Genomic DNA, 24,312 nt, shown 5'->3' on the forward strand with positions numbered 1-24,312 from the left:
AGCAGAGAGACAAGGCATCAAGTGAGGGATGGGTTGCCATCCCATAGTCAAAACTCTGACCCATAATTGTTCCTGTCTAAAAGAACTGCAGGGATGAAAATGGAGAGGAGCCTGGGAAATAGAAGGTCCAGCAACAGGCCCAAACTGGGATCCAGCTCAAGGGGAGACCCCAAGGCCTGACACTGTTACTGAGGCTATGGAGCACTCACAAAATGGGACCTCTCATGACTATCCTCCGAAAGACCTAACACCAACAAGCAGCTGAAAGAGTCAGATGCAGATATTCGCACCCAACCAATAGACAGAAGTGGCTGACCTCTGTGGTTGAATTAGGGAAGAGCTGGATGAAGCTGAGGAGGAGGGTGACCCTGTAGGAGGACCAGCAGAGATCTGTCAGTGAACCACCAACCGGGGAACATACACCAGCTGATATGGTTTATGTACAACCCATATATAGCAGAAGACTGCCCATCCTGGGTTCATTTAGAGAAAATGCAGCTAACCCTCAAGAGACTGGAGGACCCTGGGAGTTTAGAGGTATAGTGGGGTGTGGATGGAGGTGTTGATCTCCTCGTGGAGACAGTGTGAGGGGAAGAGGTTTAGGATGTGGAACAGTGTGAGGGTGGACCAGGAGGGGAATAAAATCTGGAGTTTTAAATAAATACATACATACATACATACATACATACATACATAGATTTTAAAAAAGAAAGAAAGAAATATCCCCTATAGTGTCATGTTCCCAGCTGGTAACCCCCTATTTTGTGAGGTTGTAGAGACTGTTTGTCAGAACTGGGTTACAGAGGATAGCTCTTTGAGGATATAGTCTGGCTCTGTTCTCTGCTTGCTTATCCAACAAAATTTGTGAAGCCATTCCATATGCTCTGGCCACCATAAACTCTGCCATGAATTTTTCTCAACATATTAAATTGAAACCATGAGCCAAAATAACTATTTCCTTTCTTAACTTGCTTCTGTCAGAAATTTTGTCAAAAGTATTTTAAACATTGATAATACAGCTAATTACAGACCCAGAGAGTAGAACTATGACTTGTTTGAAAGAGTTTCTCTGTCACTGTGTTAGAGTCCTGTCACTATAACAAATATTTAATATAATTAAATTACACACAAAATTTATTTTTTGGATTTTTAAATTGTTGCTGTTTGCCTTTTCCTAGTTGTAGAATTTATAGAATCTTTTACCTCATGTCTAAGAAGTAAAGTAGAGAAAGAAGAAGGGGATAATGTATCATCATCTCCTTTCAGAGGGAACCTCCAAATGATCTAACATATGCATTCATTTGTTTGTTCGTTTGTTTGAGATAGGGTTTCTCTGTGTACCCTTGGCTGTCCTGGAGACCAGGGTGGTCTTGAACTCAGATCACATGACTCTGACCCCTACCCATCAAGTGCTAGGATTAAAGGCATGTGTCATTACCTCCCAACTGATCCAAAACATTCTTTATAGACATTTTTTTTTACATTTCCCTAATACTCAATAGGCAGTAAGACTATAACATACAGACCTTTGGGGATTCATGTGATCCAAACCATGAATATCTCTGTTTTCTAGAAGTTTTCAGGATAGAGTATATTTAAATATTAGTGGACAACTCATAATGCTTGCATTCCACATTGCACATGCACATTTTATTCAGGATAATGCCTCCTGAGCCATTTCTTTAGTTCTATATACAAGATGATAGGAAATCATACCTTATGAGGTACCATTAATCAGTATTAAAGGACAAACCAAAACTTTTAATATCCAACTGTGTTCTCATAATGATAAGTTAGACTGGGTCAATTAAATTTTAGTTTCAAAACTTAGTTCTCAATATGAGATTTGCCCATGATTATATATTTCTTTTAAAAGAAATACACTCATTATATCTAGAATTGAACCTTTTCTAGGAAAGTATAAAGTAGCAGTGTGGTGGTTTTTCTTTACATTTGAAAATACCTAAAGTCCAAAAAATAAAATAGGATGCAAATGAGGAATTTTTACTTAATTTGAAGTAGGAAGATCCACTTCTAATCCTGGTCTTGAGTCAGGAAGACACGCCTTTACTCTTGGACTTACGGGAGGAAGACACAACTTTAATATGGGCAATACCTTCTGCTGGAAGCCTATATAAGGACATGAATAAAGGAAGCTTTCTTTCTTTTCCTGCTTCCTCTTGCTTTGCTAGCAATTCCATTTTTTCACTGACATTAGAGTCTACTTCAGGATTCCAAAACCAACTGACACTACCAGTCATGTGGACTTAACTTTCTATTCATACCCAGCCATTGTTAGATTATCTGGACCACAGTCTATAAGTCATTGTAGCAAATCATTAACTCATTCTAATAAATATGATGAGAGGGGGCAGGAACTAATTACAGACATTAGAGTTGGAAAGATGTAGGAACCAATACAAATTGCACAATCTTGGGCATGTTGCATAGCTGTTGTAAAGACCATATTATCTTTTGTAAGGTATGTACCCATACTTGGCAAACCTTTGGAAATACAATACTAATTGAGATTATCATTACTACACTGTTTAAAGTTAATTCATGAGGCTGGAGAAATGGCTGCTCAGTTAAGTATACTTGTAGCTCCTGCAGAAGCTCCAGGTTTGTTTCCCAGCACCCTCATGTTAGCTTATAAGCAACCATACCTTCAGTTCAAGAAAATCTAATACCCTCTCTGACCCCCATAGGCACCAAGACACACTGTCCACATAAATACATGCAACCAGAGCATTCATCTAATAAATAAAATAATTTAAAAGTAAATTTATGAGTATTTGTTCAAATTATCATTGTTTCTTTAATACAGGGATGATATTTATTGTTTCGGTGCAATTAGCATCTATGTCAATTGAGAACTGATTCATGAAAAACTCGTATATTTAAATTTAATCATTAGACATCAATGCTGTAACATTTAATGAGATGTTTTCTTTTTTATTGGATATTTTATTTACATTTGGAATGTGATCCACTTTACCCATTTCCCTCCCACCCAGGAACCCCTGTCTCATCCCCCCTCCTCCAGCTTCAATGAGGATGTCCCTACAACCACCACAAACTCCCACCTCTCCACCCAAAAATTCTTCCACACTGTGGCATCCAGCCTTCACTAGACCAAGAACTTCCTCTCCCACCTATGCCAACAATACCATCCTCCCCTACATATACAGCTGGAGCCATGGGTCTCTCCCTGTGTGCTCTCAAGCTGGTGGTTTAGACCCTCGGATCACTGGTTGGTTGGTATTGTTGCTCTCCCAATGGGGCCACAAACCCTTTCAGCTTCTTCAGTCTTCTCTCTCACTCCTCCATTGGGAACCCAATGATCAGTTCAATGATTAGCTGTGAGCATCTACCTTTGTATATGTCAAGCTCTGGCAGCCCTCTAAGGAGACAGCTATATCAGGCTCCTGATGCACTTCCTGACATCATATCAGGGTCTACCTTTGTTGACTGCACATGGAATGAATTCCCAGATGAGACAGTCTCCAGACAACCCCTCCTACAGTTTCTACCCCATGCTTTGTCTCCATATTTGCTCCAGTGAGTATTTTGTTACTCCTTCTAAGAAGGACCAAAAACTAACAGTTTGGTCTTCCTTTTTTATGAGCATCATGTAGAATGTGAGTTGTATCTTGGATACTGCAAACTTTTAGGATAATATCCAATTTTCAGTGAGTGCAATACCATGTGTGTTCTTTTGTAATTGGGTTACCTCACTCAGGATGATATTTTCTAGTTCCATCCATTTACCTAAGAATTTCTCAAATTCATTATTTTTAATAGCTAACTCCATTGTGTAAATGTACCACATTTTCTGTATCTATTCCTCTGTTGAAGGACCTCTGGGTTCTTTCCAGCTTCTGGCTATTATAAATAAGGCTGCTATGAACAAAGTGGAACATATGTCCTTGTTATATGTTGGAGCTTCTTCTGAGTATATGCCCAGAAGTGGTATAGCTGGGTGCTCAGATAATGCTACGTCCTGTTTTCTGAGGAACTGCCAGACTGATTTTAGAGCAGTTGCACCAGCTTGCATTTCCACCAACAATGGAGGAGTGTACCTCTTTTTCCACATCCTCCCCAGCATTTTCTATCACCTGAGGTTTTGATCTTAGCCAGTCTGATTGGTGTGAGGTGGAATCTCATTGTTGTTTTGATTTGCATTTCCCTGATGATTAAGAATGCCCTTCCTGACATTATATCAGGATACATTTCTTTAGGTATTTCTTGAGCATTTGAATTTCCTCAGTTGAGAATTCTTTGTTTAGCGCTGTACCTCATTTTTAATAGGGTTATTTGGTTGTCTGGAGTCTAATTTCTTAAATATATATATATACATATATATATATTCTTTGTATATATTCTTTGTGTATGTACAATGTATATATATATATATATATTTATATACATATCAATCAGATGTGGGATTGGTAAAGATCTTTTCCCAATCTGTTGTTGGCTGTGTTGTCTTATTGACAGTGTCCTTTGTCTCACAGAACCTTTGCAATTTTATGAGGTCCCATTTGTCAATTCTTGATCTTAGAGTATAAGCCGTTGGTGTTCTGTTCAGGAAGTTTTCCCCTGTGCCCAAGTATTCAAGGTTCTTCCCAACCTTCTTTTCTATTAGTTTCCTTGTATCTGGTTTTATGTGAAGGTCCTTTATCCACTTGGACTTGAGCTTCGTTCAAGGAGATAAAAATGGATTGATTTGTATTCTTCTACATGTTGTCCTTTATTTGAACCTGCAACATTTGTTAAAAAATGCTACCCTTTTCCCACTGGACGGTTTTAGTTCCTTTATCAAAAATCAAGTGACAATAGGTATGTGGGTTCATTTCTGGGTCTTCAATTCTATTCCATTGATCTTCATGCCTGTCTCTGTTCCAATACCATGCAGCTTTTATCAGTATTGCTCTGTAGTAAAGCTTGAGGTCAGGGATGGTGATTACCCCAGAAGTTCTTCTATTGTTACGAATAGTTTTCACTATTTTGTTTTTTTTTTCTTATTCCAAATGAATTTGAGAATGTCTCTTTTTAACTCTGTGAAGAATTGAGTTGGAATTTTGATAGGGGATTGCATTAAATTTGTAGATTGCTTTCAGCAACATGGCCATTTTTATTATATTAGTCAGTCAATTACAAAGAGATCAGTTAGTACATTGATAGAGACTTTTAAAAACAATTTGTCAATAAAAAAATAAGCTCACCAAGATTGTCTATGTTTAGTAAAGTCCAAATCACTACCAAGGCTAAGCTCCTGTGCTACTGACAACAGCTATGACCATCCCTTGAATTTTTATCCCAAAATACCACTGAAATATGTTTGCTGGTTTATTTGTCAGTATTGTCTTCAAACAAAAGAGCACCTTTTTAATGGCACATGCAGACAAAGCTTAAAATGCTATACAAAAAGGACTAAATAAAATAAGAGAGATGACCTTGCTGAGAAGGCAGTTCTTTCAGATTTTCTGTAATAAACTTCCTTTTGCCATGAAATTAAATATATAGTATATCTGCTAGACCCTGGGACTCCAGCAAAGCTTCACTATTTCCTGCTTTGACATTAAAGCAGGTATTTTCATGTGGAGACCATTTCAAGCCAAATAACTGGTTATGTGAGCCATTTATAGAAAGCCTTTATTTAAAAAAAAAATGGATAGGCGCTACCATTTCCAGAAACCGCTAGTATTCAGGCACACATTCAAATTTTGTTTTCCCTGGCGAATATGCCTAAAAAGACAGATGTAACTTTAAACAATGAAAAGCTTTCTTACTATAACACCTCATGTTTATGATTTTGACTCATGATCTAGCATTTATCAGGTGGTAAGCTGCAAATAAAACAGCAAAATTCTATTCCAATAGTGTATAGTCCCATCACAATAAAAAGGTTGCTTATGGTTTCTGCTCTGAAGTGCAGACTGAATCAGGTGGTACAGAGGGTTAGGCAGAATCCTGAAAGGAATCTATATCAACAACCACAGCATAAGACTAGAGAAAACTTCCTAGCTCATACCACAGTACAGAATACAAAAAAAAACTTATAATGTTTGAAGACTTACATTAACTTCAGACTTTATTTATATAATCAATTCACAGTTTAAAATAAATAGAAAACTGAAAATTCAGAAGTTAAGTTGAGAGACAAACATTTGGATTCAGGGTGATTGATTCATCAAAGAAAATTCTAGGTCTCATTTAAACTTTCTATATGATCACAACAAAATGCAGTTTCACACTTTGAAATACGAAGAAGATGGATTTATCTAAAATGAGTAGGAAAGTTGTTGAAAAGCCAAGTTATTTCTGAGTGAATAAAATGGGTTAATGGCTAAGAAGGCTTTCTGCACACGCATAAGACCTGGTTTTAAATCTCCAGAATTTATGTAAAAAACAATTACAGTTTGTCACATGTTTACTTGCAACTCTAGCCGTGCTGCAGAACAGAGGCAGCAGGGTTGTTGAGACTTTTCTTACCATCAGCAGTTCAGGTTCAGTTCCATTTCAACTGAATCAGGCACAGGATATTCAATTTCTTTCTGCCCTCCTCTGGTCTACACACACACACACACACACATGCAGGCACACAAACACATGTGCACACATACGTGCATGCATATATAACACCCCAAACATAAATAAATGTAAACAATTTATTATTGGCATTCCTACTCAATATCATTTGCTTCAATTTCTCATTGATAAAGACAAAGCCATAATGCAAATGTGTTACTTGCTCATCAATCCTGTACCAAAATCCAAATCTTTGGGACCCAAACTCGAGCTCTTATCATCCTTAGAGCAAAACACACAGCTATTGAAATAGACCAATAATTATTATATGTACATTTTCCTAAAGCTTAACTTTTAACCATTCTGAATTCCTTATTTTGTTTGTTAAGCAAATTGACTTCTGACATGAAGCCTACATGTTGAGTTTATTTCCAAGCATTTGATAATATATTATAACTGAAACACCTTTGAACATAGACTTCCCAAAAAGCACTGAAGCAATGTGTATCAAGCCTCCAAGCAAGAAACAGTTAAGAGAAGATAAACAAAAATATCTAGAACAAACTGTTTTTGTAAGATTAATCAAAGTAGATCCCTACAACAAGAAGAAACCCTGGAGGGTTTTGGAATGCATAGCCTACAGTGTGGTGGCAAACTGCAAATGGTGTGGACCTGACCAGATTGCCTGGAAGGCAGACATAATGAATGCACCTGTTAGTCTGAGAAGCAGCTTTGAGCCAAATTTTTACAATGACACATGGATGTAGAAATTGGATTGTACCTGAGTGTGATTTGGGTTTATTGTTACATTTTAAATGTGAGAACATCAAGCCTCAAAAGGGAACATGTCTTTCTAGAATTCATAGTTTACTACTTACCACATTCTTTTTATATACAGCAAGTTCAAGCATAGGTATCTCCTTATAAGTAAAAAATGCAGAAAATTGGTTTTAGCAAACATTTAACATGAAAAAGAGTATTTAACTATGAAGGGCCAATGCAAGCTTCTGGTCCATAAATTCCAAGTTGTCACACTTTAGCCTTGCTTCCTCCATCCCTAAAGTGGGAACAACATTTTAGTTTCATGTCAAGAGTGAAATTAAAGGCTATATTTTCAGGTCCCTTTAAAGCATAAATTGATATGTAAAAATGCCTTTCCCCCACAAATTCCTTTTGTAGGCTCCCTTCAAATTCATATCTATTGCTATTCCTGTCAAGGATGATCTGTGTGGTGAAGAACATCAGGCATGAACCATGGCTCGGGGAATACTGGTTAAGCATAGCTGCATGATTTTTTTTAGGATGAGGGAATTACTTCAGGAATTTGCAGACTTTTACAGAAACACAGAATCACTAAATCATCTGGAGTTGATTCACAGGAAAATGCAAACTATATACACATATACATCAGACTTCCCATGATACCAAAGTATTGTCAAAAACATATCTGTTTGTAATATTACACAATGAAAATTTCTCTTTGAAAAGAGAATCAAGCCACCTTAATAATAGGAGCCCTTCTATGTTGTTCTTGCTTTTTAATTTATAAGAAATGATGCTCCAAACATTAAATAGCTCATATATAGCAGAAAGAAAGTTTGACCTTCATGTGTGTTCTGAACAACTGGATCTAAGGCTATCCCAAAAGCTGTTGCCTATACATGAATATGTTCTACTAGCCTGGCTGCCTAGTCTGGCCTCAGTGAGAGAGGAAGCATCTAGTCTCACAAAGACTTGAAGTCTCAGGGTAGTGGGCATACACAGAAGGACCCTACCAACTTAGAGGAGAAGAAGAGGAGGGATTGGGAAAGGATTGATTGAGGGATTGACCAGGAGAGGGGGAAAGAGTGGGAAGTAAAGTGAATGAGTAGAAAAAAAATTTAATTTAAAAAAAAAAAAAAAGATACTCCAAATCTTAAATAAATAGCTGGTTAAAAATAATGATGAATTCTGGACCCAAATTCTACAGTGCCCTCATCATGTAAAATGAGACAGATTAAATATATATTATTATTACAGACTAACTGAATAAATTCAATAAGATAACCTTTTATAAACTTCTGAAATAGAAATCATAGATCAAAGAACAAAAACAATAACTGGAAATGAAGTGAATATTTGTAAATGAGAAACTTCGTTACCGTGTGTATAGATACATCTGTTGGAAGACTTATGCATATACATATCTTCTTAACTATGCCCTGTTCAGTCCATATAATGTCACATGCATCTATATTTTTAAGGCTGATGGTTTGCCATTATTAGTGTGCTCTTCTCTGGGGAAGACCATCTCACCTACTCCCAGATTTCCTCAGTTGCCTATAGTCCTTATGTAGGGTTGTATCCTTGTGGGATTGTTCCTCTACTTTGGCACTTTCATTGGTGTCATTCTTGTTCAACTAATGTTGGACAGTCATATTCTTAACATGAAGTAAAAATTTCCGGTTTCTTTGGAGATTCAGTTATATCATGTGATGATTTTCTGGAAACTGTCTTAGGAGAGGATGTTTTACTGGAGCACACAAGGAAGAGAATGTTTTGTTGAAACAGACACATGAGATGATGTTCTCCTAAGGCAGACATTTGAGTGGACATGTGATATTAGAAGTAGAGGTAGAACCCAACAGTGAATGATGCTATTGCATTTGTTCATCTTGCAATGGTTCATTGTTCTTCCCTGATCTTTGCTTGTTATGACTTCAGAGAGAGAAGCAAACTAAGAAACTTCTTGTGGTATCCCAGCTGTTTCTTGCTGTATCTTCAGACATGTGCTAACTTGGTGGTTTCCTCTTGATGGAGTTGCTGCTACTGATTTGTGTTTGGTGTTTGCTGATTCTACTTAACTGCTGCTATGGATCCATGTTTGGAATTATCCCAAAGAACTACTTCTAAGCAGGTCCACGTTCCCCATTGTCCTATTAACCATCTTTCTCCCCTACCTTTACTCAGGGCTAGAAGAAAGGTTAAAGCTTTTAAGAACTTTTGTTAAAGTACTTTCTGAAAATTCTAAGCCTACATTAACTCTTATGGGCTATTGGAGAAAAATATCCAACAACTAAATTGTTAAATCAGCATAATCTCTAATAACAATCTAGAACAATTTGGTACCTTATTCACAGATAAACGTAGTCTTTACTCTTCATCAAGAAAATTTCTCTTTGCAACAGAGTCCACTACAGAGAATCACAGCTAATCAGAATGCAGAGTTATTGATCCCTGTTCATATATCTATTTATCTAGAAATCAAAATAGATATATAGATAAATAGATATAGATATGGATACAAATATAGATGATGAGATAGAGATATAAATACAGATATATCAAGGACATATATGTAAGAAGTAAAGTAGTAGAAAAATAATTTCATAACTAGTGAACTATGAATTCCAGAAAGACATGCTGCCTCTTGATGTCTGATTTTCCCACATTTTAAAAAATGCAAAAATAAAACACCTCTACATGTAAAACTTAGAGAATGTTGCAGAGGAGGGTGCAGAAAGATTGTCAGGGTCATAGATCAGGGAGATTGCTGTGAGATTTTGTATGCTAATAATATCAACAACAGTTTGTGTTTTTGAGACATTGGCCTGGGGTTTCCCATTAGCTTGGGGCTCCCTATGTAGGTGAGGCTGGATGGATAGTGAGTCTTGGCAATCTGTCTGTCTCTCCAGCATTGGGACTGGAAGCATGTTATCATATCCAGGCTCTTTAAATATGAATTCTGAGGATCAAACTCACCTCTCTAGGTCCCATGGTTGAGTAGTAAGTACTTTTCTCCACGAAGCTATCTCTCCATTTCTGGAAAGACGTTTAAAATTCAAAATTACCAATTAATATATGTCAAAATTGAAAATGTTTGTAATGAATAAACTAATACAACTACTAACTTATTTCTGGTAATTAATAAATCCTAGTATTGTTTGAAAACCACATTTATTTATATGAATCCATATTTATACATTTGCATGGACAGGTCAGGACAGATTAAACCTGTGTTGTGTATAAATCTACCTTGCAGCTTAATCCTAATTACTCTTGTATTTACTGTAAACAAGCACATTAGGACAGTCACCTTACATTAGAAGTTGAATTGTAAGATGTCATCTACTTTTTATTAAACAGTCTTTTATTCTGATGATGAAGGGCCTGCAAGCAAATTAATGAACATCTCAAAACCTCCAGTCACATAATGGTATTGCAAGTATCTCAATCACCACTTCCTCCGCCACATTAATTACCTGTTTATAGAAATGGATTTTGAGATTTTTCTAGAAAGATTGTTTTGTGTCCTTTGGTGTCTCCATCTCTGAAACATGCTAACAAATACATGGTTAAAATTTATGAGAATGAAGTCAATTAATCCAAAGATTAGTTTCAAGGATAGATATTTTCAGTCAGGATAGGAGAGGGTATTATAAAATATCTGTTAAGAAAATAGAAACCCAGTCAATAACATATAAATCAGTGGCTAGAGAGCCAAGATAGAGAAGACAAGAAATTCTAGTGTACATATAATGAGTGCAATAACACTTAATTGTAACATGTGTCAGTCCTGAACTTCCATAATTTTATAAAATACCACTTCTTGTCTGTATGTAGTATTTCATCCAATTACACCAGTATATTCTGAGTATTTATATATCATGCTCTCTATATTCTCAAGTTGAAATTTTATATAAACTGGTTTTAATATAATTTTTAAAATAGAGGTAAACACTGGGAAGATGCTTTGAAACTATAAGCACATGACTTGATCTCCAGAACTCGAGTCAAGCATGGTGGTATACACTTATAATCCAAGTTCTGAGGAGAAGGGAATAGATTGGTCTGTGAGGCTCATTTGCTAGTCAGCCAGCAAGCTCCAGGCCTGGTGAGAGTACTTGCCTCAAAATAAGGTGAATAGTTGTCTGCTGATGCGCACACACACACACACACACACACACACACACACACACACATTTTCAGTAATTATACCACTAAAAACAAAATCAATTTTCTTTCTTGATTGAAACCTATTTTAAGACTTTAGAAAATGTACTAATGGGCTACAAGAAAATAACAACCAACAGTGAATGTGGATGCCCAGGATGCATAGTCAGTTTGACAAAAGAAGCGGATGTACTTGAATGTTGAACTTAAGAATTCATATAGAGTATTCATAGATAGAAGATAAATAGCAAGATCTACCCGAGAACAGACTCTCACAGAAGAACTGGGAGTTGCTCCATGAATCTGGTCTCAGCTATCACAGCTTCAGCGTAGAGGTCATCTACATGCATTCTCTATACCCACCCATCAGGAAACCACAAATCTTCAATTTGTAACAATCCATGAATAATAGTAAAAGAACCATTTTTCCAAGGTTAACCTTGATGGTAGCATAGCCCACTAACATGAACATGGTTCCAAGCTGTGGCACTGGTCACTGACATTCAAATGGATTTCAGAGGTCATGGACATCAAAATGGACCCCAGCTGCACCATGATCTCAGACTCTATCTAGCACAAACCATGTGGAAGTCTGTGACCCATGTTTCTGCTGGCAATAAAGGGCAGGAAAGCTACTTTTGCAGTGTTATCAATGGATCACTGCAAGCTCACATTTGAGAAAGAGAAGAATAGGCGTCTAGGACAATCTCACCCTCACCCATGCCATGAAAAACAAAGCAAAACATACAAAAAACCCAGCAACAACAAACAAATAAACAAAAACAGACTTGGGAGGACTGAGAAATTAGTGTGACTAACTCCTAAATAATCAATAAAAATATTATGCCGGGGGAAAAATAGATGGAGAAAAGAAGAATTTATCTACAAACAAACCAACGTGATCATAGCTGGTTAATTCTCACAAGTAGAAAGTTAAAATAAATGGTCTCCAATTAAATTAAGTGTAACCCTGAATTGATATCACCCACAAATATCCAAAAGGGAAAAATTAAACTTTCTCTGAGAAAACTAAGCCAGTCTCTGGGGATTCTCATTAAGACTCAAGCAATGTGTGTATTCTTTTAAAAATAAAATGCAGTGATATAAATTTTCAGACATGATTTATCAAAGATCAGAGTAGCAGAAAAAATAATTAAACATAATTGTATGTACTTGAGATTTTGATCCTATCAGGTACTCAAATGACAAAACATAGGAAAGTTTACATTGAAATTAGAAAGTCAATAAACAACAAATTCAACACAGGCAGGGAGGGAATTATGGATTAAACTAGAGAACAGAAAATAGTATATAAACTTTATCCAAAGAAACGAGGAGATAAAGATTATAAAGGGAGGTTATGAGCCTGTGTGGGTAGAGGGTTTTAAATGCATGTCTCATAAGACCTACAAAGAGATGAATAAAGGAATAAGAAGGAAGAGATATTTGAAAACATAATAGCAAAACGTTTTTCAAAGCTGGAAAGTGTCTGACCTCTAGACTCAGGAAGCTCAACAAACCCCAAATAGCACATATGAAAAGAACCTCAGGAACTGTCAAAGCAAAAATAATTTTTTTACAACAGTCAGAGAAAAAAGATAAATCGCCTCCAAAAAAAGAATTGGTCTCAAAAGTTGCCTCCTTCACAATAAGGAAGAAATTCAGGCTTCTACAGGACGATGGGAAAACAGTTTTCTTAAAGCCTCTTTGTTAGTAGACATATCTCTAGTCCCAGGTAATCAACTCTGTTGAAAAGAGTTTCTGCAGATGTAATTAAGGCATAAGCAGCTGTCCTTAAATAAGACACGTATTCAGGTAAGCTAGATCAAATCATTACACACTTTACATCTGAGTAGAAGAGTCAGAGACCCAGGAAACCAGGCTTTAAAAGCCTGAAAGCTGCATATGTGGCTAGTTTGGAAGTGAGAGATGACAGCCTTTAAGCAGCAGAGAGACCCTGCCTTCAGCCTGAAAAGAGACAAATCAAATCTCAAGGTGTGTATTTTATCAACAAGAATGAGGTAATGCAGAGAAGTTCTACCAGGGCAGGTTCATACTATTCAGTACCTTCACACATCAGATCAAAGAACCTAGTATACAAACCAGACCCCAGATCCGTGAGTACTTACATTTGTTTTTACAGCTGTTATATTTTATAATTTCAAATATGAAAACAGATAAGTAAATACAGAATAGTGTAACAAAAAGACTACAGACTAGAATTCTGTAAACAGCAGAATATAGTTTAAAATGAGGAAGAAGTCAAACAGACATTTTTAAATAAAAATAAAAAACATACCTAGGCAATTTTCAATGAACTAACCTTTACCAATAGAAATCATAGAAGATTACAGAATTTGAGTAGATGGGAGTTTCTGTGAAATAAAAGATAGATGACAAATAAAAATGATATGTGAATATATGTAAATGAAATTAACTATACAAATGTTCAAATGATTATAAAATGATAAAATATGGGATGTTAGTTCTTAAATTAGATAATGATAGGAACAAGAATCTTCAACTAACCTTATAACATGTTTCAAAATTAATACATAAAAAAATCCTGTGAACTATCTCTAAAATATATTTAATTATATAATTTAAATGAACAGTGGAAGGATTTCAGATGATAAAAAGGAAATAAATGTAAAAGAAATAAAAGAAGTTAAAAATAGCCTAAGGAAATATATCAAACACCTTAGGCAAAAGAAACAGAAACTAAGGCCAAGTGGTTGGACATTTGGATGCATGAATTCTTGACATTTAAAACACCGGACTACTAAATAAACACATTGGTAAAACAATTACTTTTCAAACAAAACCAGTAAAGCTATATTAGCAACAATGAAGTAGAGCTGAAAGCAGAAACTGTTATCAGAGATTATTGTGGCCCCAAAATGAAGTCTAATTTTTATTTCCACAAGAGGTAATTAAATTGTATATCTACATACTGAAGAATCTTCAAAAAAGAAATGAAAAATTTCAATTTCCATGAGAAATTAATAGACAACTGCTACAGAAATAGTATTGTAACAGTATTAATCAGAAAAAAAGAGGGGGAAATAATAACAGTAAATTTTAAAAAAAAAATGAGTACACATACTGTGCCAGAGACAAAAATGATAGATGAAAAGGAAATAAGTTTGTCAGTTAGAAAAGAATTGAGAGGAAGTACATGACAAAGCAAACAGCAGAATACAAATGAAAGCAGGCAAAAGAGGAAGACACTCACCCTTGAAATAGAGGTCAGTGCTCCATTCACTTTAGAACTAAAAACAGTTCTAGCTACACCACCAACAATTTACTAAGAGATAATAAGTTGTGTAGAGTTTGTTTTTAGTCTGGCTTATTTAGCAAGACCTTAACTCTCAGAAATATTCAGCAATTAAATAAGTCAATTTTATATTTAAAAAATTTATTCTATTACTTGGATTCAGAAAAACACAATAAAAAATGACTTACTGTGATAGACAACTGTCTTAACATCACTGCCACCCATGGACAGATTTGAAAAACAAATTAGGCCATCCTGAACTCCAATGCATTCTGTACAAAAAGTAAATAAAAGAAAAAAGAGAAAAGACAGGCTACTGAAAATTTTGTGATAGATAGTGCCCTGCATAATATACCTTTAGATTTTATATTTCACATAATTCTCAGGTTAATTTTATACTCATTATAGATTTACAATTTTCAAAACCAAAATATCTGGAAGAATGCTGTTATGAAATAGGAAGCCAAAGTCACTTTAGCAAATTTTCAAATTGTAAGATCTAACAAAGGAAATGCACATAAAGGTGATAGATAGCATAAAACACAAAACAAAGACAAAAAATAAGCAAATAAAAATAGAAAACAAACAAAAAATACAACAAGCCTTTAATATGCCAAGGGGAAAATGTAAAGAAACAAATAAAAAACCTAGAACACACCTATAGAGGAATTTTAATCCAACAACATGGCTGTTCTGGCAGGGGATCACATCCAAAGACCTAGGCCTATGTGATCCAGCTGGAATGCAGATACATCACACACCTTTAATAGCTCGGTCTGGAATGCAGACATGCCCTTAGTACACACATTCAAGGTAAAATTAGTTTGTAGAAAGAAGCAGCCATGTTTGAGTCTAATTGATGAACCAGACAAAGTGATGAATTAGAGACAGATTTGACAGAATGAATCAGAGACAGGATATAACCAACTGTCATGAGAATAGCACAGGAAAGAGAAGCTATTTAAAAGCAGTGCAGGGGGAGAGAGTGAGCCTATTGGGAGTCAGTTCAGTGAATGAAGCTCAGTTGAGTTCCAGCAACGCAGTGGAGTTCAGTTAAGTTTAGTTCATACAGCTGAGTTCAGTTCAGCAGAAGCAGTTGAAGTCATAGAAAAACAAGGAATTAGAAGATTAGGACAAAGTGCCAGAGTTTGCTTGAGGTCAAGCAGATCAATTCCATGAGAGGCTGAGAGATGCCAGATTGAATCAATCAGCTTGAATAGGATTTTGTGCCAAAACAGTTGAATTGAACCAGCAAACCAGAGTTCGGAAGAAACTAGAAAGTGTGAGATTATTCAGCAGTAAGACTCCAAGACAATTATATTTTGTGAATAAAAATTATTTTCACACAGTTTTACAGTATATGTCATAGTTAATTTTATGTTGTATACATTTTCTCATTACCTCAGAAACAGACCTCAAGCAACAGTACAGACATGTAAAGACTAGATGAACACATTGTAAAATATAAAAATATCCACAAGAAAAAGGAAACATAGGATAGTAGCATCATTATAAAAAGATGTACAGAAGAATCTCAAAGAATGAAAGACAGAGTCTCACTTCTGAATGTGGACCTTCAAGGATGTTGATGAGTCACCTACCCGTCCACCTTTACTCATCATTATCCACAATAGAAGAATGTAAAAACAGCCAACATCAGTCAGTGAAGTAATAGGTAAGTGAAACACATATATGTTCAGTGAAACAATATTCATCCACAATTTTAAAAAATTTTTGTACTTTTTAATTCCAGAACGAACCTGGAGGTTATTACACAAGAACAATAAGCTAAACACCAAAAGACAAGTACCTCATGATCTCACTCAGTTAATCTAAAAGGCTTGAAGTGTTGGCTTAGCCATTTCACAGTGTGTAAACATTTCCACTAAGCTTTTACTTTCTTTTGTTAGTCAGTGCTAGCAATAAAACCTAGACGCTAGAAATGACAGGTATAGCTTTATCTCTGAAATACAAACCTAGTCCTTTGTTTTAACGCTAGTCACTTCACAGTATAGCTCAGGTGGGTCTGGAACACTCAATCTTCCCACTCCACATCCCTGGTGTTGAGACCACAGAATTTTATGTCACAATATAAGAGACACCACCTTTCCCAAAAGAGATATAAGTAGATAATGGCTGATGGAGAAGAGATTCACATCACCAGTGGTGTAGCCCCAACCGTTGCCATATAAGAAACCCTAATCAAATCAGTGGGTTATAAAAAGAATACATGAAAGGAGGAGGGGGAAGTTTTGGGGAAAAAAAAACAGACTCAGTGTGAGCAGAAGGTAGATAAGAGAAAAATGGGGGTGAAATGATTAAAATACATTATATTTATATACATAAAGGAAGTTGATAAAGAGCAAATTAAAATTTTTTAATTCAATTTGGTTCACAAAAGGTTACTGTTATTGAATAGTGTTCAATCTTTTGCACAATAAAACAGTTTTCTCAGTGCAGAATTTTGTGCCAAAGAACTTTCATTTTAAAAGGTGCAAAGGTTAATACATAGTTGTACTGAGTAGTTTTAGTCAACTAACAAAGGCAGGGATTTGGGACGAGGGACTCAGTTGAGAAAATGACTCTGTAAGATTACAGAGTCATATCTTGGAACATTTTCTTAATTAGTGATTGATGTGTCCAGCCCATTCTGGATGATACCACCTTTATATAAGAAAGATGGCTGAAAAGCCACTAAGCAGCATTTCTATATGGTCTCTACTTCAGCTTCTGAATCCAAGTTCCTACTTGAGTTCCTTTGATGATAGACTGTGATATGGAACTGTAAGCTGAAATTAACACATTCCTCTACAACTTGTTTGGTCATAGTGATTTAGAAAACCTATCTATGACTATTTTTATGATTTTTTTTGAGACAGGGTCTCACTATGTAGCTCTGGCTGTCTGGGACCTCACTATGTACACCAGACTTGACTCAAACTTACAAACTCATGTTCTGCCTCCCAAGTGCTGGGATTAAAGTTATGTGCCACTACTCCTGCAAAAATAACATTTAAATAAGAATTTATTTAATCATCCAAGTGTTTCTGGTTATATTGTAGAATCGTAGTGCAAAAATTTGTTCCCCAATTTCAAAGAATATAAAATTATCAGTCAAAGCAGAGATACAACGTCTAGGGTGACAAAGCTCACAGTAATGATACTGTGGTGTAAAAGTAATGCTTGGAGGGGGGATTTCTGTGTTTTCTCAAATAACTGATAGGCATTTCAATACCTGTTTTGGCTCTGGAAAAAAAAAAGACACAGAGACCTGTTATTTTTATTAATGAGCTACAAGCCTAATCTGGGAAGGTTTTGAGCTATTCTAACCCGCTAAGGCTGCCTAGTTCCTCAGACCATTGCCCTGTTACTTGTCAAACAGATCTGGTCCATGTGTGTCCTCGTGGAGACTCCATTGGTAATCTGCTCATGGTGACTCCTCATGGGCTGTCCACACCTTCCTCTCCTATGGTCCTCTCTAATCTCTCTCTGTGATCCCTGACTCAGATCCAAAGTCTTGCCCTCTTCTCTTCTGCCCAGCTAATTGGCTGCTCAATTCTTTTATTAACCAATCAGAGATGATGGAAAACAATTTTTACAAAACATTGAGCAGAGATGCTTCACCATGACATTGTCCAGACTGAAACTGAATGCCTAGGGGCCAGAAATCTGCATCTGATTACACAGTGTGTAAAACCATTCCCCAACAGTGTACATTTTGTCAAAATAAATGGGAAATAATATAAGTTTCATAAGGACTTTATTTTTAAAAATCCATTCACAATCTAGGGCACGGAAATTACCCATTCCCTGTTTATGCCTCCAAACCTGGCATAGAAGTCTGGATATAGAAAAGTGATGAAGAAGAGTCTTGACACTGTGCAAGCACTCATTGGTGAGTAAATGCTAAATGAATGAAGTAGGCAATCATTGATCTGAGGAATCATTGAACAAACACCTTATTCAATAGAGCCATTTGGGGTCTTTATTGAAGCTCCTTTTACTTTTTTAAAGCCATGATTACATTCACTAATGTTTCTCAGAGTAAGCAGATTTTCTCCCTCCCTTCATTTTGGAGCTTCGTTTCTTAATTCTTTATTTAAAGCTCCTTGGCATTTAAAGGTTCAGAGAACTTAAACTGCCATTCAGTTAAACTGTCCATTCAGATGGCACAATCATGGACACAATTCTTGTCTTTTATGAATAAAACAAATTAATGTATAATACTTCAATAATATCTAAACTAAATCTCTCCTTTTATTATCTTGCTTGATATGATCTTGCTTGATGACTTGTTTCTAGCGATTCGACTTTCCATGCCAAGTCCACACTACGTTCCCAATTAGAGCAACATACTAGAATGTCTGAACATGGAGCACATAATATCTAGCTTGCTTTGTTTTTTTTTTTTAATTACTTTTAGCTCATTTGAATCCTCCTCTAAAGCACATGCTACTTATCAAGATCTAAAAGTAAAAGGAAAAGCTATAAAATCTTCATTAAGAATAAACAGATGAGGGCTCTGAGATAGCTCCCTGAGGAAAGTGCTGAACATGAGGACCTAAGATCAGAACCCCAGCACCCAAGGAAAAGCCAGACACACAGGCCTCTACTCTGAGCACTGGGGTGTGACACAAATAGATCCTTCAGGTATCTGGCAAGTTGTTCTAGATAAAAGAGTGAGCATCAGGCACAGTGGGATACCCATCCTCAAAATATAAAGTAAGGAATAAAAGAAAGCATCTAACATTGACCTCTGGTCTCCATTTGTGCACATACCCATGGAGAAGCATATTCTTCACATACATTTCTCTCTCTCTCTCTCTCTCTCTCTCTCTCTCTCTCTCTCTCTCTCTCTCCTCTTTCTTCCCTCTCTCTTTCTCTGTCTCTCCCTCAAACAATGAGAGAGAGAATGATTACTCAAACAGTGTGAGAGAGAATGAGTCTATGAGATTACTAACTAAAAGAGAAGTTAAAACTAATGACTGTACAGGCAAATAAAAACAAGTTATGTAATCAGTGTCGCGTTACTAAGAGACATTTTTTTAAGTGAATACATCAGATTTGTGTAAATAAATGTATAGCAGTATCCCATTCTGCCACACCCAATATGTGGATATATAATTAACCTTCAAACTGTCAGACCCAATGCTCAGTCATTATCGCCATGCCTCCAGTGCTGTAGGCCCCAGAGGACAACAGAATTCTTGTTGCTGTCATTCCCATTTGTGGCCCCAAATCACACAGAGAAAATGAGTTGCTTTTTTTCCAGCTTCTTTTTCAATGCAGAACGCTGCCTATGAAATTCATTTTCACAGAATAGAAAACCAGTTTCCAATGCCTTCTGAATGATAATGTTTCAGAGTCTGGATTTAAGATTCTAGTATTGCATGTTGAAGTGCAATTCAGATGTTCTACTGATCAGTTGAGACATTTTCTAAATTCTCTTGTCTGGATGGTATATCGTCAAATAATTATTGAAAGATTCCTAGGCATACGATATAGTTACCTGCAGCATATAGGAGCTTTGTATTTTCAAGTGTCATTTCTTGCCACATGTCTTTCTGCTTGACAAGATTTTTTTCCAACATATATTCTTAAATTACATTAATAAGTTTATTCTCTACCATTGAGACAGATGATGTTACATATAAGAATTTCCTATATTTTCTGGAATTAAACCAATAGTTGTCTGGACAAGAAGTTATAATATATCCCTGACTTTTTTACATACATAAGTAAGAGGTATTTTTTCCTCTACAAATTACATGAATTTTATCACTTTCTTCATTTTAATAAGCTTTTTGATTCAGTAGCCATTTTTCCATACTTTACATGGGAGCATGTAGTTTTTGGTGCCATCCTTTGACATTGTCTTACCTGCTAATGTGCTCATAATGAATAGACTGGAATAAGTCAGCTGGAAGGAGCCTTCCTCCCTGGAATGGATGTTTCTGGTGCACAGAACCAACAATGTAGTGTAGCTAGAAGACTTTCTGTCTAAATACTGCTTTTGTTACTTTTCAAGCACAGCATCTGAGAGGTTTGTTTGTGCACTTTTCACTCAAATGTTTAAGTCTTTCATTGTTCCTTTTATCAAGTTACATTCCCATTTTAAGACACCTCTGAAAGGATAACCACACCAAAAGGTACAGAATGGCAGCACAAACTGAAACGTTAGCAAAAATACAGCATGAAAATTTTTTGAAGATTTTAGATAACAGGCAACATTTTAAATTTTTTATTTCTCCATTGCAAGATAACAAGAGCCACATATTTGATTCAAAAAAAAAATGATTTGAGGGTAAGAAAAGGCTTGTTTTATCTTGCCTGAGTAATAGACTTTTTTTTCCCTTTGCTGAATTCTCTGCGTGAATAAGAGAGTGGCAGCCATTTTTTCCCAGCTCAACATCAAAACGCCTTTCATCTGCTGTCTAAACGCAAACAAAGCAAACCTTCCGCCAGGCCTTTCTTTCCAGATAAATTAAAACTCTTGTGTCCTGGGGCCTAAATCAAGCCTACAGGCCTTCCCTAGATAAATCCGCTCTCAACCCGAAATCTTCTCAACACACGTGCTCCTTGTAAGATAATTTTGCAGTAGCTAATCAATAATGCAACAGTAAATTTCATTTAAATAAACATTAGCAGCCCCTCTTAATGAGTAAAACCTCATCTGCAATTTGTCAAAGTCGGAAATACTGGACTCTTTTGATATTCATTAGAATATTGGAAATTGGAGCTTTGTCAGGTTTTATGTACATTGCAATTATCATCGTGTGTGCATGCATTTTTTTAAAGACATGCTTTTATGCATTCTGGGAAAATATAGCAGAACATGCAGCAAGTTTCTAGACTGAAATTCATATGTCTGCTACCACCCTGAATAAAAATATATGGAGATAATCCTGTTTTCCATTACAAATTATGAGGCAACCAAATTGGGTGTACCTCATTTAAAATTTCTGACTTTAGAAAAAAAGAGCAAAAATTGTTATTGTGAAGTGATGAGAAACCCCTGTGATTTGACACTGCACACATCTTTATTTCTCTCCCTCACCAAAGGAAGTCCTTATTGTTGGGGAATCCAGACTTAAGAGCAGAAAGTAACGAGAAGGATTGACACTCAGAACTAGCTAGCATCCTGAGCTTGTGAAAACAATTTCTAAAATTATACATTTTAATATTGACTAGGAATGACCTATCTGGTTTATTAAATATAGCCGTGATATGGATTTTTGTTATCCTAAAGAATGTTCACTGTAGGAAACTGACTCTGAATTGCTATTGCTCAAAACAACCTTAATTGCTTAACAAAAGACTAAAAAAAATTTAAGACATATATATGTAAGCATAAAAAAACTAAGATTACACCATTTCTTGTAATGAATGAGATAGCTTATGATTTAAACAAAATCCATCTGATATCATTATTTTGTACCGTAAATGTGGCATTTTCTAGACATCTAGAGTATAGACTTGTAAGCATAATTAACCCCATTGTGAAAGTATCTACATAAATATGTTCTGTTTTATCTGAATTCCAGTTAGTACAGATGTAAAATGGAATAATATGATATGCTTTTTTAGAAGAAGGAAGCTATTTGGTGAAAATGTAACTGGAAATATTTTTAATTAATTTATTTACATCCCAAATGCTGCTCTCCCTCCAGATCCCTATGTCACATATCATGAAGTCCTTCCTCTCATCTCCCCTTCTTTTTTCCTCTGAATGGGGGAGGTGTGCTATCTCTAAAGCTGTTGCCTCATTGTGGAATCCATTCCCCAGTATAGCTGCCTTGTCTGGCTTCAGTGGGAAATGTGCCTAACTCTAACAGACACTTGATGCAACAAGCTCTGTGGATAGCTAGAGGCTCCCACCCAAGTTTGTATATTCTTTGTGTAATGTCATCAGTGTGATAAAAAGAGGGGCCACATTTTGTAGGCAAGAAATCTACATGCCAAAGGACAACCAGTCAGGCAGACTCCACCTGAGCACCAGAGTAGGAAGTGCACACCTATTTCTTCTGCTATGTTTCAATCCATGTACTAAATATCTGTTCAAATGTGTTATCAAAGTATTCTGATAAAATAAATTATGGAAAGAATGCAAAAATAATTCAGTGTGACCATTTTGAGCACTAGACAGAAATTCTTTGAAACACTTTCACATAATCAATTACTAGCAAAAGCAGGTAAAAATGGCATATTAATAAATATATTATAAGCATGAATAAGTGATGAGTTTTCTAATTTGGTAACCTTTCTAATTTTTGGAATCACAGTGGCAAGTTACTCTAATATATACCATGGTGGTGTTAGATGTGTCAGTCATCAAGAAGCATGCTTGTTGTAACCACCAGACACCTGGGCAATGTCTCCTGACACTTACCATACATAAAAGTGTATGAGGATTAAAGACAAAGAAAACCATACAGAGACAACCATAACACCCAATTACAAATTCATGTTTTATGTCAGTTAGTGGTAACCATCTCAGATTGTAGAGAAAGAGAAAGGATGGTATAATAACACATCAAATAAATGTGAAGCTCCATCCCAAACTACATTACCATAATTTTAAAAGGTTACAGTGCCTCCATACAAAGCAAAATAGTGGTGAGGGATCCATGACCTTTGATGACAGAGAATGAAAGACATTTCAAAGATTTTCATTTCTACTACAAAGTAAACATTTAAGATTAGTTGTTTAATTTCAAGTATTAAGTATACAGGAGGAAAACTGTAAAACTTAGGAGGCATTCAAGAAAGTTTTATGCCTTTGAGTTAGGCTACAGTTTCTTAAATATGACAAGAACCCATGTAATAAAAAAAACAAGTAGGTAAATTTTAATGCGTTATGTTAAAACTAGAAACATTTGGGCCAGTGAGGTAACGGGGGTGGGTAACTGCACTCCCTGTGCATGGCTGGCAGCTAGAGTTCATCCTCAAAATGGAGCACTGACTTCTCAAGTTGTCCTTTGACTTTTATTCTTGCATCATGGTAGGCAAGCATCTGCATTCACAGATTGATAACACGCACACACACACACACACACACACACACACACACACACACACACACAGAGCTGTTTTCTGGGTTCTACAGGAAAGCTACTCTAAATGTCTGTAAGAAGAGTAAGGAAATGCACAGTGCCAAAAAGAAACTTTTACCACCCACATATTACATAAAGGCAACATTTAACAAACAGGCTTAAAGGCATAGGCTTTCTGTTCCAAACTGTTCTGACTAATCTCATCTTTACTGAGATGACTGTATTTTTTCTAAGAAAAAAATGTAAAAATTTCAAGCAGAAGAGGTATAAATTTATCATTGTTCAACTGATAAAACAATTGTTTTTGAAAGAATTTATTACATACCTAGAGATAATAATTTTGAAGTTTAAATTTATAGTTAAATATATAGCATAAAATAATGATTAATCATATTCAATCTTGACAGAATGAGCACACTTTAATACTGGTTTCTGCAAAAATCAAATCAAAAATAAATAATCATAGGCTATTAGCCAAGAAGATCTGTTAATACTCTATCCACATATCGAGTTCTT

General features: G+C 35.8%; 1 long non-coding RNA gene across 2 annotated transcripts in view; it reads right to left on the bottom strand.

The window, feature by feature from the left end:
- The window catches only part of LOC117707673 (uncharacterized), a 452,126-nt gene that overhangs the window by 250,332 nt on the left and 177,482 nt on the right, over nt 1-24,312 (bottom strand). The window contains exons 2-3 of one of the 2 annotated variants that reach the window (XR_013109711.1): nt 14,932-15,015; nt 10,276-10,335 (exon numbers count right to left, since the gene is read on the bottom strand). The exons of the other annotated variant lie outside the window; for it this stretch is intronic. This is a non-coding gene — a long non-coding RNA (uncharacterized LOC117707673). The remainder of the gene's footprint in view (nt 1-10,275; nt 10,336-14,931; nt 15,016-24,312) is intronic. 2 annotated transcript variants of the gene reach the window in all.

The sequence above is a fragment of the Arvicanthis niloticus genome, chromosome 4, assembly GCF_011762505.2.
Source record: "Arvicanthis niloticus isolate mArvNil1 chromosome 4, mArvNil1.pat.X, whole genome shotgun sequence".
In the NCBI taxonomy this organism is placed as follows: domain Eukaryota; kingdom Metazoa; phylum Chordata; class Mammalia; order Rodentia; family Muridae; genus Arvicanthis; species Arvicanthis niloticus.